General features: G+C 44.9%; 1 protein-coding gene across 1 annotated transcript in view; it reads right to left on the reverse strand.

The window, feature by feature from the left end:
* Positions 1 to 15,000, reverse strand: part of LOC143296738 (cell division control protein 42 homolog) — a 34,365-nt gene that overhangs the window by 18,136 nt on the left and 1,229 nt on the right. The gene's annotated exons all lie outside the window — the stretch shown is intronic.

Below are 15,000 nucleotides of genomic sequence, written 5' to 3' on the forward strand. Positions count from 1 at the left end.
TCACCAGGAAACCTTCTGTTTTAGTTTGGGTTTGTTTGTTGTTGTTGTTTTTGTTTTTTTTGTTCTTGTTTTTTGTTCTTTGTTTTCCTAACCCCTAAAGCCTCGGCGGAGCAGAATCGGTTAGGCGCTGGACTCTTGACCCAGTGTTCACCAGTGATCAGGGTTCGAGGCCCCGTTTGGGCGTGGTGTTGTGACTTTTGGGAAAGACACTTTGCTGTGATTTTCCTCACTGCACCTGGGTGTGAATCGTGTGAAGAAAAAAAAAAAGAAAGAAAAAACGTTCTTCAGGACTGTGCTGGAAACAACGATCAGTGGGTGAAATACCCGTGTTGTCAGGTTAAAAAAAAAAAAAAAAAAAGAGAAGAGACAGAGAGAAGAAGAAGAAAACTTCTTCTTCTTCTGCGTTCACTCGTATGCACACGAGTGGGCTTTTACGTGTATGACCGTTTTTACCCCGCCATGTAGGCAGCCATACTCCGTTTTCGGGGGTGTGCATGCTGGGTATGTTCTTGTTTCCATAACCCACCGAACGCTGACATGGATTACAGGATCTTTAACGTGCGTATTTGATCTTCTGCTTGCATATACACACGAAGGGGGTTCAGGCAGTAGCAGGTCTGCACATATGTTGACCTGGGAGATCGTAAAAATCTCCACCCTTTACCCACCAGGCACCGTCACCGTGATTCGAACCCGGGACCCTCAGATTGACAGTCCAACGCTTTAACCACTCGGCTATTGCGCCCGTCAGAAGAAGAAAACAAAACACTTCCTCTCCACTCAGGTGAGATGTGGGTCATCGCTCTGGCTGAGATAACAGACCTCCAGGGGTGGCCGCTACATGTTCACACAGCAGTCGTTTGCCGTGCATGCCGGCCTTCTCTCTGGAGAAACGACATGGCCGGCACGAGCATAACAATGCAATTTCTAAAATCACACACTCTCCATCTGCACCCCCCCCCGCCCCCCCCGCCCCTCCCGCTCCCTTCTATAGCACAAGTCAAATTATATGGTTAAAAGCTTAACCAAGACTGACTTTTGATGCTTCTTCCCCTTTCTTATGGGAAAATATATATATATATTCTCTCTCTCTCTCTGTACACACACACACGCACACACACGCACACACACACACACACACACACACATATATATATATATATATATACCTTCTTCCGGGATGTTATCGGCCGTAGTTTCGTTTTCTCCGCATAGGCGGATAGTAGTTTGCACAGGACAGGAATGTTAAGACCCCTGCCGGAGTCTGCACTAGTTGGGTCACGGTTAAGTATGTGTAATTAAAATATATAATACATATATATCATATAATTATACACACACACACACACACACACACACATATATATATATATATATATATATGTATATATAGAGAGAGAGAGAGAGTGTGTGGAGAGAGAGAGACAGAGAGAGCACAAAAAGACACACAGAGAGAGGGAGAGAGAGAGAGAAAGTGTGGAGAGAGACAGACAGAGAGAGCACAAAAAGACACACAGAGAGAGGGAGAGAGAGAGAGACAGTGTGGAGAGAGAGAGACAGAGAGAGCACAAAAAGACAAAGAGAGAGAGAGAGGGAGAGAGCAGTGTGTGATGTGCCAGTGGTTCACAGTTCACAGACAGGAGCCCAACTACTGTCCCCATGCAGGCCGTCTCCTCGCTCCGGATGCCTGCCGTCACGACACAGGGACCCGTGGACCAAACAGAAGTGTTGTATTACTCATTTTGCCACAACACATTTCTCTGTGTCAAAGTCGGGCCGCTTTCCGCAAGGAACAGCGCGTCGCTACACTGAGAGCGCCATCTTTTCTCTCTCTCTCTCTCTCTCTCTTTTGGGGTTGGGGGGCGGCGGGGTTGATGGGTTTTTTTTTGTTTTTGTGTGTGTGTTGTTGTTTTTTTTTGGGGGGGGGTATTTTTTTTCTGTCTGCACATATATTTGTTATCCCCTACAAAAGTAGATTTCTCTACAGAATTTTGCCAACAACAACCCTTTTGTCACTGTGGGTTCTTTTTACGTGCGCTAAGAGCATGCTGCGCACGGGACCTCGGTCTATCGCCCCATCCATTTGAATGACTACGTGTCCATACCAGCGCTCATGGTCTAGTGGAAGGGGGACAAATTACTGACGACTGTGGGATTCGAACCAGTGCGCTCAGATTCTCTCGCTTCCTAGCCCGACGCGTTACCACTGGGCCAACACTCCACTCCATATTCTAAATAATTCTAATTAATTGTAATGTTTTTAAAAGCGAATATGTGAAATGCTTTTATTTGAGAACATATGTTTATTACTCTTGTTTAATCAAGTTATCCGCGTGTGTGGGGTGGGGGGTGGGGGGTGGGGGGGGTGCGGGTGTGTGCTGATTATCTGGTCGTGGTTTTCCGCAATTCATCTTTATTCTTATCTTATCTGTCTATTATAATCAATGTGCAGTATAGTAGGCTATGTTTATAATTATATTTAAATAATGTTTCTTAATTCTTTCTGTTTTTACATTCAGAATACGTTATTACCTGCAGTGTGTGGATGTATGTATGAAACGATGTATGTGATATTTTTTTTACATTTGTATCTTCGTAATACTTGTATGGGCTGTTGTTGGCTTTTACAGTTATGGTCCCCATGTTGTTTGCTTGTCTATGTTGTGATAATGCACCTGACCAGATTTCTCCAGTTGGAGATAATAAAGTTATTCTTATCTTATCTTATCTTATCTCCATCCTCACAGTATCCACTGCAGCCTGGCCACCAGTGTCTATGGCCTGACCGACTGAGCAGATGAAAGGACGGAAGGTGCGCGCGACGGTCACCACCCACGTCACGTCCGGAGCGTGACTTTTGGCCTCAACGGAAGCATCCCTCCTTCCGACCTGGCACCGATGACCCCGAGGCAGAAGGATAGTCATCACGAGCGTATCCTGAATCCGTGTGTTGGTGAATGTGAGGTGCTGTGTACCAACCATCCGTGTGTTGGTGAATGTGAGTGCTGTGTACCAACCATCCGTGTGTTGGTGAATGTGAGGTGCTGTGTACCAACCATCCGTGTGTTGGTGAATGTGAGGTGCTGTGTACCAACCATCCGCGTGTTGGTGAATGTGAGGTGCTGTGTACCAACCATCCGTTTGTTGGTGAATGTGAGTGCTGTGTACCAACCATCCGTGTGTTGGTGAATGTGAGGTGCTGTGTACCAACCATCCGTGTGTTGGTGAATGTGAGGTGCTGTGTGCCAACCATCCGTGTGTTGGTGAATGTGAGTGCTGTGTACCAACCATGCGTGTGTTGGTGAATGTGAGGTGCTGTGTACCAACCATCCGTGTGTTGGTGAATGTGAGGTGATGTGTACCAACCATCCGTGTGTTGGTGAATGTGAGTGCTGTCTACCAACCATGCGTGTGTTGGTGAATGTGAGGTGCTGTGTACCAACCATAACGACAGGATATATAGCTATACATCGGCCACACCCGCCATAACGACAGGATATATATAGCTATACATCCCCCACACCCACCATAACGACAGGATATATATATATATATATATATATATATATATATATATAGCTTTACATCCCCCACACCCACTACAACGAAAGGATATATATATATATAGCTTTACATCCCCAACAGCCAACATAACGATTGCATATATAGCTTTACATCCCCCATCCCCACCATAACGACATGATAGATATAGCTTTACATCCCCCACACCCACCATAACGACAGGATATATATATATATATATATAGCTTTACATCCCCCACACCCACCACAACGACAGTATATATATAGCTTTACATCCCCCACCCCCACCATAACGACAGGATATATATATATAGCTTTACATCCCTCACCCCCACCATAATGACAGTATATATATATATAGCTTTACATCCCCCACACCCACCACAACGACAGAATATATATATAGCTTTACATCCCCAACACCCACCACAACGACAGGATATATAGCTTTACATCTCCCACACCCACCATAACGACAGAAAATATATAGCATCACATCCCCCACACCCACCATAACGACAGGATATATATAGCTTTACATCCCCCACACCCACCACAACGACATGATATATAGCTTTACATACCCCACACCCACCATAACGACAGGATGTATATATAGCTTTACATTCCCCACACCCACCATACGACAGGATATATATATAGCTTTACATCCCCCACACCCACCACAACGACAGGATATATATAGCTTTATATCCCCTACACCCACCACAACGACAGGATATATAGCTTTACATCCCCCACACCCACCATAACCACAGGATATATATATATATATAGCTTTACATCCCCCACCCCCACCCCACCCCCAGCATGACGACATCACTTTACACGCTCCTTTCCCCTTCCTATTAAACATGGTACCCCGTACCCCTCCTCTCTATTATATATGCTACCCCCCTCTCTATTATAATTATGCTATCTTCTGCACACGTTCTGTCCAGCATTCATGGCTCTGATACGAACGATACACAAGCCATCACTTAGTACCCCCCTCCTCCCCTCCCTCCCCCTGCAAACCAATCACGAAGCTGCTGTCTCGTTGCTACGCTGCAGCCTTGCAGTCGGAAATGACTAACTAAAGGACCTGCACAGCACGACACACAATCACGTAAGCAATGGCTCTATTTACCTGACCCCTCTGTACAATAATCACCAGCAGCGCGCTGTACTTATAAATAAGATACCAACTCAGAACACTGCAACACTGCAACCATGTCAATGACGGTGTTTACACGTGTATCATTACTATAGCCGGAGCTATGTCCCCTTACTTTATCTGACTATACTTCTGCTATATTAAACTATACTGATACACCGTGCCTCTGGTAATGTGACACTGCTGGCAGTGGTGCGTGCGTGCGTGTTTACAAACTGTGCGCCGTTTCTGGTTTGCGTTTTCATCAATTAAAATAGGCTGCTTTACGAGACATACATGACGTTGCGACTTTCACACACACACACACACACACACACACTTCATAAAACTTGCACTCAGTGCGTGCAAAACTCACCAGCTCTGAGGAGTGTGACCGAAACCACATGCGGACTAAAGCCCCACACTCCAAATGATCAGACAGAGAATACGTGATCACACAGACGGTTTCAGTTTCAATTTGCAGATTACTGAACCCGCGAAAGAAACAACAGATCAACATGACTCGGCGGAAACTGCCCAATATAGAAAATGATGGCATATTATTTCGTGACGACGTCAAACTCAGGAATGAAATAATATTAATCAAAAAGTTAGTTGTAAACACACACACACACACACACAAACCCACAAAAAATCAGGCCTACGCACAAGATATAAGTCGTAGACTTGTAATGAAAAAAAAAAGACTTGAGAATTAACGCTGGTTTACTGTCTAAATACAGGGGGAAAAAAATCACTGTTTGACATGGACAAACAATAAAACAAAATGCTTATATACATAAATATAAAATACATACATACACACATACTGAAGCTGAGTAAGGAATATGTGTTTTTTTAACAGTATAAAGTATGAGCATAAAACATAACATCACACACACACACACACACACACACACACACGCACACACACACACGTTGTTCTCCTCCTCCCATCTCTAACAAAGATTGATAACAGCAGACGCGTCCAGCAGCGATTCTGGAATGCTGTATGTAGCTCTCTAAGTCAGCAGTCTGTGTTCGATGTGTCAGGGACTGGTAGGGAAAAAGGATTGCCGGGGATGGAGGGACGGATGGATAGAGGGACGTTGGGGGACGGGGGAGGGGGCAGGACGGGGGGAGGGGGGAAGGCTGGGGGGGGGGGGAGGGGTTGTTAAATTAGGTGATGATGATGACATCGATCGTGACGACGCATGCCGCTTTGCTGTCAGCACCACTGACACACTACACTGACAGCAACGGTGAGGTTTGCTGATTTTACTTCGGCTCTAACACACACACACACACACACACAGATATATGCATTACATATATATGCTGCGCTATTCATCATCACCTCTGCTGTTGTCCCATGACCGAGAGTGACAAAGAAGAGGGGGCTGAGAGATGATTATTATTTTAAAGTAAACCTTACAGATTCCCTTTTTTTTTTCTCTTTCTCGGAACTATCCTATCTTTGTTTTTGCTGTTTATTGTCTGTGTCCGCTTGATTTGATTTCTGGACGCGGTTATAGATAATCATAAAGGGTTGCTCACGTCCTACACACACACACACACACTTTGTTTACTTCCCGGCTGTTGGAACAGATTGGCTCACCTTTCGATTGTGTGTGTGTCAGAGTGTGTGTATCAATGAGTGAATGTGTGTGTGTGTGCACGTGCGCGCGCGAGCGTGCGTGCTCACGTCTCCATGCAACCGTTTGGAGTATGTGACTGTGAGTGACTGAGCCTCTTGTCTAGACCATACATTAATCCTTGTTAATGCTGGCTGGACTGTTTTGGAACTAGCAAGGGACGGAGGCAGCCCATTGAGACTACCATCTATTATTATCATCACCGTAATTTGGAAACTAGCAGGGAAGGCATCCCACTGAGACTACCATCTATTATCGTCAGCCTAATTATCTCCATCGATCTGTCTGTCATGACGTCACGCAGTGTTGGTGACAGGAGGTCAATGGAGGGTGCCTGCTGTGTATCCACACACAGATCCATCAACATCACCGTGACTGCAAGGGGTGGCCGAACGCTGAACGGACCCATCCAGCTTCTGACGATGGAGTCATCCCGATTCGCCTTCTCGAGTTAGGTCCCCTCTCCCTCCCTGCCTCCCTCCCTCACCCCCCTCTCTCTCTCACACACATCCCCCTCCCGTCTCTCTCTTACATCCCCCACCCCCACCCCCTTCTACCTCTCTATCTCTGACAAAACACAACACTGCAGAAAAGACAGGAAAACCATCTGGAAAGACCCAGGCTTTGTCACCTTTTTCAGCCCTGGAGGAATCCGGTGAACAGTTCTTCTGTGCGGCGCCCCAGTGACTTCACATAGCTGATGGAGGAGAAGAAGAAGAAGAAGAAGAAGGAGGAGGAGGAGGAGAAGGAGGAGCAGAAGAAAGAGAAAAAGAAGAAAGTCTGCACTGTCTGGCTCGCACGTGAGGGGAACTTTGAGAAATGGTTTGCCACAACGACATAATTATTTGACAGTGTCGACAGCTGCGTCAAAGCATGCATTCACAATGCATACAACACCTGTAACAACGCGACACACAGCCTTGTGTCCTGAGGCAGTTATTGGCTGTCAACGGCTCACAACAGATGCGTGCGAACATCAAACACTCATCATGTGAGTGTCTGCACCGAGGGGCGCACGTTCATGTATCGACCAGACAAACAAAGGGGCGTGTTTGTACATAAAGTGTGGCACGCGTGCACTACACACACACACACACACACACACACACACAGAGAGAGAGAGAGAGAGGGCACTAACAAAGAGAGACTGAGAGAGAGAGAGAGAGAGAGAGAGAGAGAGAGAGATCTGAACAGACAAACACAACATACATACAACAGCGCTGGACATAGGCCCGAACAGACAGACAGACAGACAGACAGACACAACACACCGACAACGCACCATGAGCAACACTCCACGTTTCGTTACTGTATGTTCAGTCCACGACGCGACTACATAACACGTGACTTTCCCCACACCACCCCCCACCCCTACTCTCATCCTCCTCCCTCTCCTCACCGCCAATCCTCCACCACCACGCCTCCCCCCCCCCCCCCCCCCTTCCTCCCAACAATCCATCCCCCACCAAAATCATTCCTCCTCTCTCTTCCTCTCGCAAACAGGTCCCCTTCAGGTGTCTTTCAACAGAAAACCGACCCACAACCCAGTGGTCTGTCACCATCTACCGAGTTTTTAACAAGACGACGGGCTGAGTAATCGGACCTGGGAGGGGGTCGGGAGGCGGAGGGTGTGAGGAGTGGAGGGGGGGGGGGTGCAGGGGGATGGTGGGGGGGGGGGGAGAGACACCTGACATAGGATGGGGGGAGGGGTGGGGGGTTGTACCCAGTGAGGGTGAACACCGCCAGTCACCAATCTCCGCCTTTTAGAACTGGGTCAACCCGTCCCCCCTCACCCCCCTTAACCCCCCCCCCCCCCCCCAATCCCCCCAGTTACACTGACGTAAACATGAATCACGTGGCGGAGTGCAGGTGTCAAGTGAGAGTAAACTGCGTGTCCCACGTTCTGTACAATCAGGCAACAAAGTTCGACTGACTTTGTCAACACTTTGACTGATCACTCAAAACACACAGCATGCAAACGAGCAAGCCAGCGAGCAAGCAAGCAAGCAAGCAAACGCATGTGCACAAACTCAACGTAGTGAGAGCACACACACACACACACACACACACACACACACACTCCCTCTCTCGCTCACTCTCTTCACACACACACACACACACATATACATACACACACAAATACACATACACACACATGCATACGTGCGATAGTACATATATATATATATATATATATATATATATATATATATATATATACATTTGTATCTATTCAGCATGGGCTCACACGTCTAAATGGAAAACAAGTATAACATCAACAATACTCACGGTCCCCAAATTCACACACACACATATCCAGACAAACATACAGAAGGAAGGGTATGCATACAGACTAACAGAGCGAGACATACAGACAGACAATGACAGACAGACAAGACAAGACAGATATTAAAGTGTACAATGAGTTCTTTCTTTCGTTGATAACAAATCAAAACCATAAACACTTAACTTGAGAGACTTAACACTTGAGTGGCTTTTGTTGTTGTTGTTGTTTGTTTGTTTTTTGTTTTTTGTTGTTGTTTTTTTGTGGTTTTTTTCGTCCAGTCCTTACTGTAGATGCCATGGTCTTAACTGTTTCATACAAGCTTTGCATTGCAAAACCAAGTCTTTATATTGAGAGAGAGAGAGAGAGAGAGAGAGAGAGAGAGAGAGAGAGAGAGGCACATAGAGACCGAGTGAGAGACAGACGTGTGTGTGTGTGTGTGTGTGTGTGTGTGTGTGTGTGTGTGTGTGTGTGTGTGTGTGTCTGTCTGTCTGCGTGCGCAACTGTGAGTATGTGTGTGTGTGTGTGTGTGTGTGTGTGTGTGTGTATATATATATATGTGTGTGTGTGTGTGTGTGTGTGTGTGTGTGTGTGTGTGTGTGACATGTAAACGCTGACAGCGAGTTCATACTTGTATCATTCAACAGTGGGGCTAGCCGTCGAACTCAACAATGCCACAAAGACTGAAATCAGGGGCTGATTGTCGATTTCAACAACAGCTGAAGTCATGAAAGCATAATACACGTGTTCAAGTCTAGAACGTGTTCCGTTCTTGTGGTTTTGTGTCTGGTAGCTCAATAAGACAACACGTAACGCGAGACACAGACACAGACCGACTCCCTCCTCCGCCCGCACCCTCCCGTGCTGCCCCTCCCCCTCACACATAACAGCACAGTGGGGGCGAACGTTGAGATGAAAGGAGGTGCTGGTGTCGGCATTACATAATAGGTATACCACAACGTCGTGTTATTATGCATCTATGGTCTCAGAAACTCGTCAAAAGTGCAGTTCTTCCTCCATTCTTTAAATTACCTCCACTTCGTATCCATGTAATGCAACAACAACAACAACAACAACACACAAAAAAACTGTTTAATGACCAAATGTGAAAAGCTCCACTGATGCATACTTGTAAAACGTAGATCAGTCAAAGCTCTTAGCTTAGAGACCTATTATTCACTGCGTGAAAGGTATGGTATCCGAAACGCGTCAAAAGAGCTCGTCTACCTAAAGGCGTCAAAAGAGCTCGTCTACCTAACTCCAGACTGGCTGTCGTACTGGGTAACAAATCGATAAAGCTTCATGGACACAATCAGCGTTCTGATACTATCTGTTTCGCCATACCCTAAGCTCCCTGCCCCATCTATGCTCAGAATCAGTAAGCAACTGTGTGTTACTGTAAGGCTGAGTTAATGTTTGACACGAAGTTAGTCTCTATCTGTGTGTCTCTGTCTGTCTGCCTGTCTGTCCCGTGTGTGTGTGTGTGTGTGTGTGTGTGTGTGTGTGTGTGTGTGTGTGTGTGTGTGTGTGTGTGTGTGTGTGTGTGTGTGTGTGTGTGTGTGTGAGTGAGTGAGTGAGTGTGTGTGTGTGTGTGTGTGTGTGTGTGTGTGTGTGTGTGTGTGTGTGTGTGTGTGAGGGCGCGCGCGCGTACACGGCTATCTCTTTGCCCCAGAAGATTGGGCAGCTTCGGTGTGGTCGACGACAGCAAATGTTTATTGACAAAACAAAAATAGCTAGGGCGTTCAGCTTGGAGTCCAACTTCTAAGAGATCAATAAAACAAAATCAATCGCTGTATACGAAGAAATAAGAGACAGCACACACTCGCGCACACACACACACTCACAGGCATATATGCGCGCACGCACACACAAACACACAGAAAGAATACCAACACATGTGTACGCATGAACGACTGGAACACATTCTCTCTCTCTCTCTCTAGTCTAGAGCTCTCTTTCTCTCTCACTGTGTGTGTGTGTGTGTGTGTGTGTGTGTGTGTGTGTGTGTGTGTGTGTGTGTGGTGTGCGCCTGCGCGCGCGCGTGTCTCTCTTTGTGACTCTCTATGTATCTGTTCTGTGTCTTGTCTCTCTGTCTGGCTCTCTCGGCAGGGGGACAAAGAGGAGGTGAGAGAGAGACAGAGATCAACAAAGTGACAGAGATAGTCACTGAGGCAAACAAACAACACGAAAACACTAAGCAAAAAAAAAAAAAAAAAAAAAAAAAGAAGAAGAAGAAAATAACATTATTACATGCAATCAATGTTGAAATATATCTTATATACTATCGTATTACGATTTATCACAACCTTTTTCCAAACCCTGATAAAACAAAACTGCTCTTTATTTGAAGACAGACTGGCCTGTTTCACTCATGATAGGAACAGCATTGTGATGTCATTTCCAGACTAGGGAAGTCATGTGTATGTGGAAATTTTAGCGTTTTGCAATTTTGTGTTGTTTGTTTTCGTTTTGTTCTGTTTCTGAATACAAAAGACGGGTCTCATGAGAGGAGAGCAGTTTCACTGTCCAATAGGAACCGGTTGTGACGTCATTTCCGGACCCGGACTCCGACACATGAAGCTGGTTACAACACAGCGTAGCGAAACCATTCTGCTTTGAATCAATCAATACATTGTGCAGTAGTAGGAGTGCTACGATAACACAGAGCTGATGGTTTTACACTACTGTTGCGCGCGCGCGCGTGTGTGTGTGTGTTTGTGCGTGTCCGAGTATCTATCTGTATGTGTGTGTGTGTGTGTGTGTGTGTGTGTGTGTGAATGCCCATGTATAAGCCCCTGTGAAAGTGTCTTTTCTTGCCTTGTCTGAAATCCTGTGGTAATCCCTACACAGGTTCAACAATCCACAACTGTAAAGAGAAAGTGTGTGTGTGTAGAAGTGGATGCACAAATAGTATAGGTACACATCGTCATTTTTCAGAGTGCATGAATGCATGTGCATACATGTGTGTGATTCAGAATCAGATGTTTGCGCAATTATGTATGTAATTGAGCAAGAACGCCTTCTGTCAATATGACTGATCAAATGACTAAATTCTACACCAAGGCTATGAGTCAATGACTGAAACCGCAACTCAGGAAGAAATGGAACGAAAGAGAAATTTGTGCGAAAAAGATAGCAGTTGTTTATTTGACCAGCCAAGCTAGATTTTTTTCAAATCATGAATATTCATGCCCATGTTTTATTTCCTGAACCAATTCCTAGTTTTAGTGCTTCACATAAATTTGCCTTTTGTCCTGTGTCCTTGATATCCAATTACTCAACCCCCTCTGCCCTCCTAACCAAGAGGTCAAACGATTACTCTCTCAGCAGAATGTTAATTTTTGATAAAGCTTAGTGAGCCGCTCTCTTATATAATGGTTTTGTTTAAAATGCATCTGGGAGAATGCTGCAATGCTAATAAGGTGTGTGAGTGTGAGTGTGTGTGTGTGTGTGCGTGCACACACCTACAATATATTTTTTATAATATATGTGCATGTTTGAGTCTGTGTATGAAAGTGTTGGTGTGATGAATGTGTGCTTATGTCTACTGTCTAATGGCTGCGTTAAAAGAAAAACAAATTATGAAATTGAAAGTTCATAGAAGTTAGGATGGATATAATAAAGTTTATTTGTATGTTTTTCCCTGACTCCCCCCAAAAATCATACATTATAAAATGACATGACAATCCTGTCAGATGATTTAATTTTTACTTATGTTTCCTTTTGTAATGACAGTACATGAAACAGGTCTGCACTCATTAATCACTAGGGGCAGAAGTGATATATAGTATATATGTTTTACATGATCTGAATACTGACTTCACTTTAAAGGGCTACCTTTTCATCACCACACCATATCATTTAATTCTTTGAGAGAAAAACTGATACTGATACTGAGAGAAAAAAAATGGCACAATTTGCACATTTCATTTTGAACAAGAACAGTATCTTTGCAATGGTAGCACACATACACAACAGCACCATGCACTGCCTTAGTACATAATAACATACACATAAAACATATATATACCATTATGTATCAATGAAAGTACACACACACACACACACACACACACACACACACAGAGTTCTAAGCACTCACACACGCACACGCACACAAAGAAGCACTTACACACACATCAAAACATCAAAACGCATCCATAGGCACAGTATACACAGATTTACGAATCTTCCATCCTTCTCCTTCTCCCTGTCCTGCCTCCCACCCCACCCCCACCCACACAACAGACACATTGTATACAAACACACAAACCCCTCCTCCTCACACACAAACTGACATCAGCCTGCAGACCAGGAGTCTCTGAGTGAGGCCCACAAGCTACTACCCTGTAAACATGTACAGCCCTTCACTGTCAGACATCATTTATAAACCCTTGTGTTCTAACTCAAGTCTGTTGTGCAGCTCACCTAGAACTTTCCTCTTTCTTTCCTTACATTCTTGCACCTGGTTCAGTTCTACCTGGTTCAGCATCTTCCTCTCTTTTTTACCCCACCCCCACCTCTCTCTCTCTCTCTGACAGTGTATAAACCCTCGTGTGCAGCTTGTTTAGTTGTACTCCAACTCATTCCTCTCTTGCCTACCTGGTTCAGCCCAGCCCCCCACCCCCACCCCCTCCTCCATCGCCCTCCCCTCTTCTCTTCTTTACCCATCCCTAACCCCCTACTCTCTGTCTCTCTCTCTGCCCCCCCCCCCTCGCCCCTCTCTCTCTTTGTCTCACTTCACTAAGTGAAAGGAGATCCCTGTTACTACTCTGTCTCTCGGTCTCTCTCTCTCTCTCAGTCTCTCTCTCTGTCTCTCTCTCTGCCCTCTCTCTCTCTGTCTCTCTCTCTCGGTCTCTCTCTCTCTCTCTCTCTCGGCCCCCCCCCCCCCCCCTCTCTCTCTCTCTGTCTCTCTCTCTCTCGGTCTCTCTCTCTCTCTGTCTGTCTGTCTCTTTGTCTCTCTCTGTATCTCTCTAATGAGGGTGCAGCCTGCTGGGAGAGACTATTATAAACAAACTTGCAGACCTGTGAAAACTCTGAAAAGGGAAGGTGTAAAGTTCTGTAAGAAGGGTTATGACACAACGTATATGATTTAAGAGAGGAAAAAAAAAAAGTATGGTAAACAGCTTACTCCGCCCACTCACCTCCGAACTTCGTTTTCTTTTTTAAGTGGAGGGGAAGGCTGTTTTGTGTAACTTGGACTGCCCGTTCAGACTGCCTCTGGTATATTTTATTATGTGCTCGTGAGTGTGTCTAATGTGTTTTGACTAGGTCAGGTGTGTGTGTGTGTGTGTGTGTGTGTGTGTGTGTGTGAAATAATATATATCACTTTAGTTAAAAGTGAAAATATGTTAAACCATAGGAAGCAACTTATATATGAGTTTTGCTGTGTTGGGCATATGTTTACTATGAATAGGTGTTGTTGCTGGAACCTGGGTCCATGGTTGGACTGTGTAGTTCTGTGGAGCCAATGTATGTGTCGCCTTTTGTCAGCTTAACAAGACAACAATTTATCCTTTACTAGTTTCAGAGATAAAGTAATCTTGTGTCTTGTATCTTCACCCAGAATCCTCTCTCTAGTCTAATGACTGTGTTGTATGAGATTTGAAAAGGAGCACATAAAGCATAGCAGGGAAAGACTAGGGGATAGGGAGAGGGGAAGGGGGGAGGGGGTGAACGTCCCACACCACCATCACACACACAACAAAACAAAAATATATACCTATTGATCAGTACAAGGGCTTGTTGATACTCAGTGTGAAATATCTAACAGATCAGAATGGTTTACTTAATACAGTTTGCCCATTTAGATCATTCTAAGCCCCTAACCCACTCAATTTGTTGTGCATAGGTAAAGCAACAACAACAACAACAACAAAAAAAAAAGGGGAGGGGAGGGGGGGGGGTGTTGGGGGTTTGAAACAGTGAAAATCAAATGGGATAAAATAGAACCAAAACCAAGGGAGGAATCACGTAAAAATTTGTGTTTTTTGTTGTTGTTTTTTATCCTGAGGATGTTTCACCTAAGTTATGCACATTCTTTTTTGTTTTTTGTTTTTTTAAGAGAAACTCAGAAAGGATAATAAACATTTATATGTGTTTGTTTGGTTTTGTGTGTGTGTGTGTGTGTGTGTCTTTTTTTTCTGTTTCCATTCAATGCAAGAGAGAGAGTTGTAGACAATGAGACATGCAGGCAGAAAGAGACAGAAGACAAACACTTTGGAACAGGCTAGTAGGCCTAGTAGACACTGATACTATCATATCATATCATATCATATCAAGTGTCACGGCTTTTAGGCTATAAGAGTACGCAATTACTAATGTTATGGCTAGCTTCCTGTGGAGAAATTAACTTGGAGTCC

This window comes from Babylonia areolata, chromosome 21 (genome assembly GCF_041734735.1).
Source record: "Babylonia areolata isolate BAREFJ2019XMU chromosome 21, ASM4173473v1, whole genome shotgun sequence".
Lineage (NCBI taxonomy): Eukaryota > Metazoa > Mollusca > Gastropoda > Neogastropoda > Buccinidae > Babylonia > Babylonia areolata.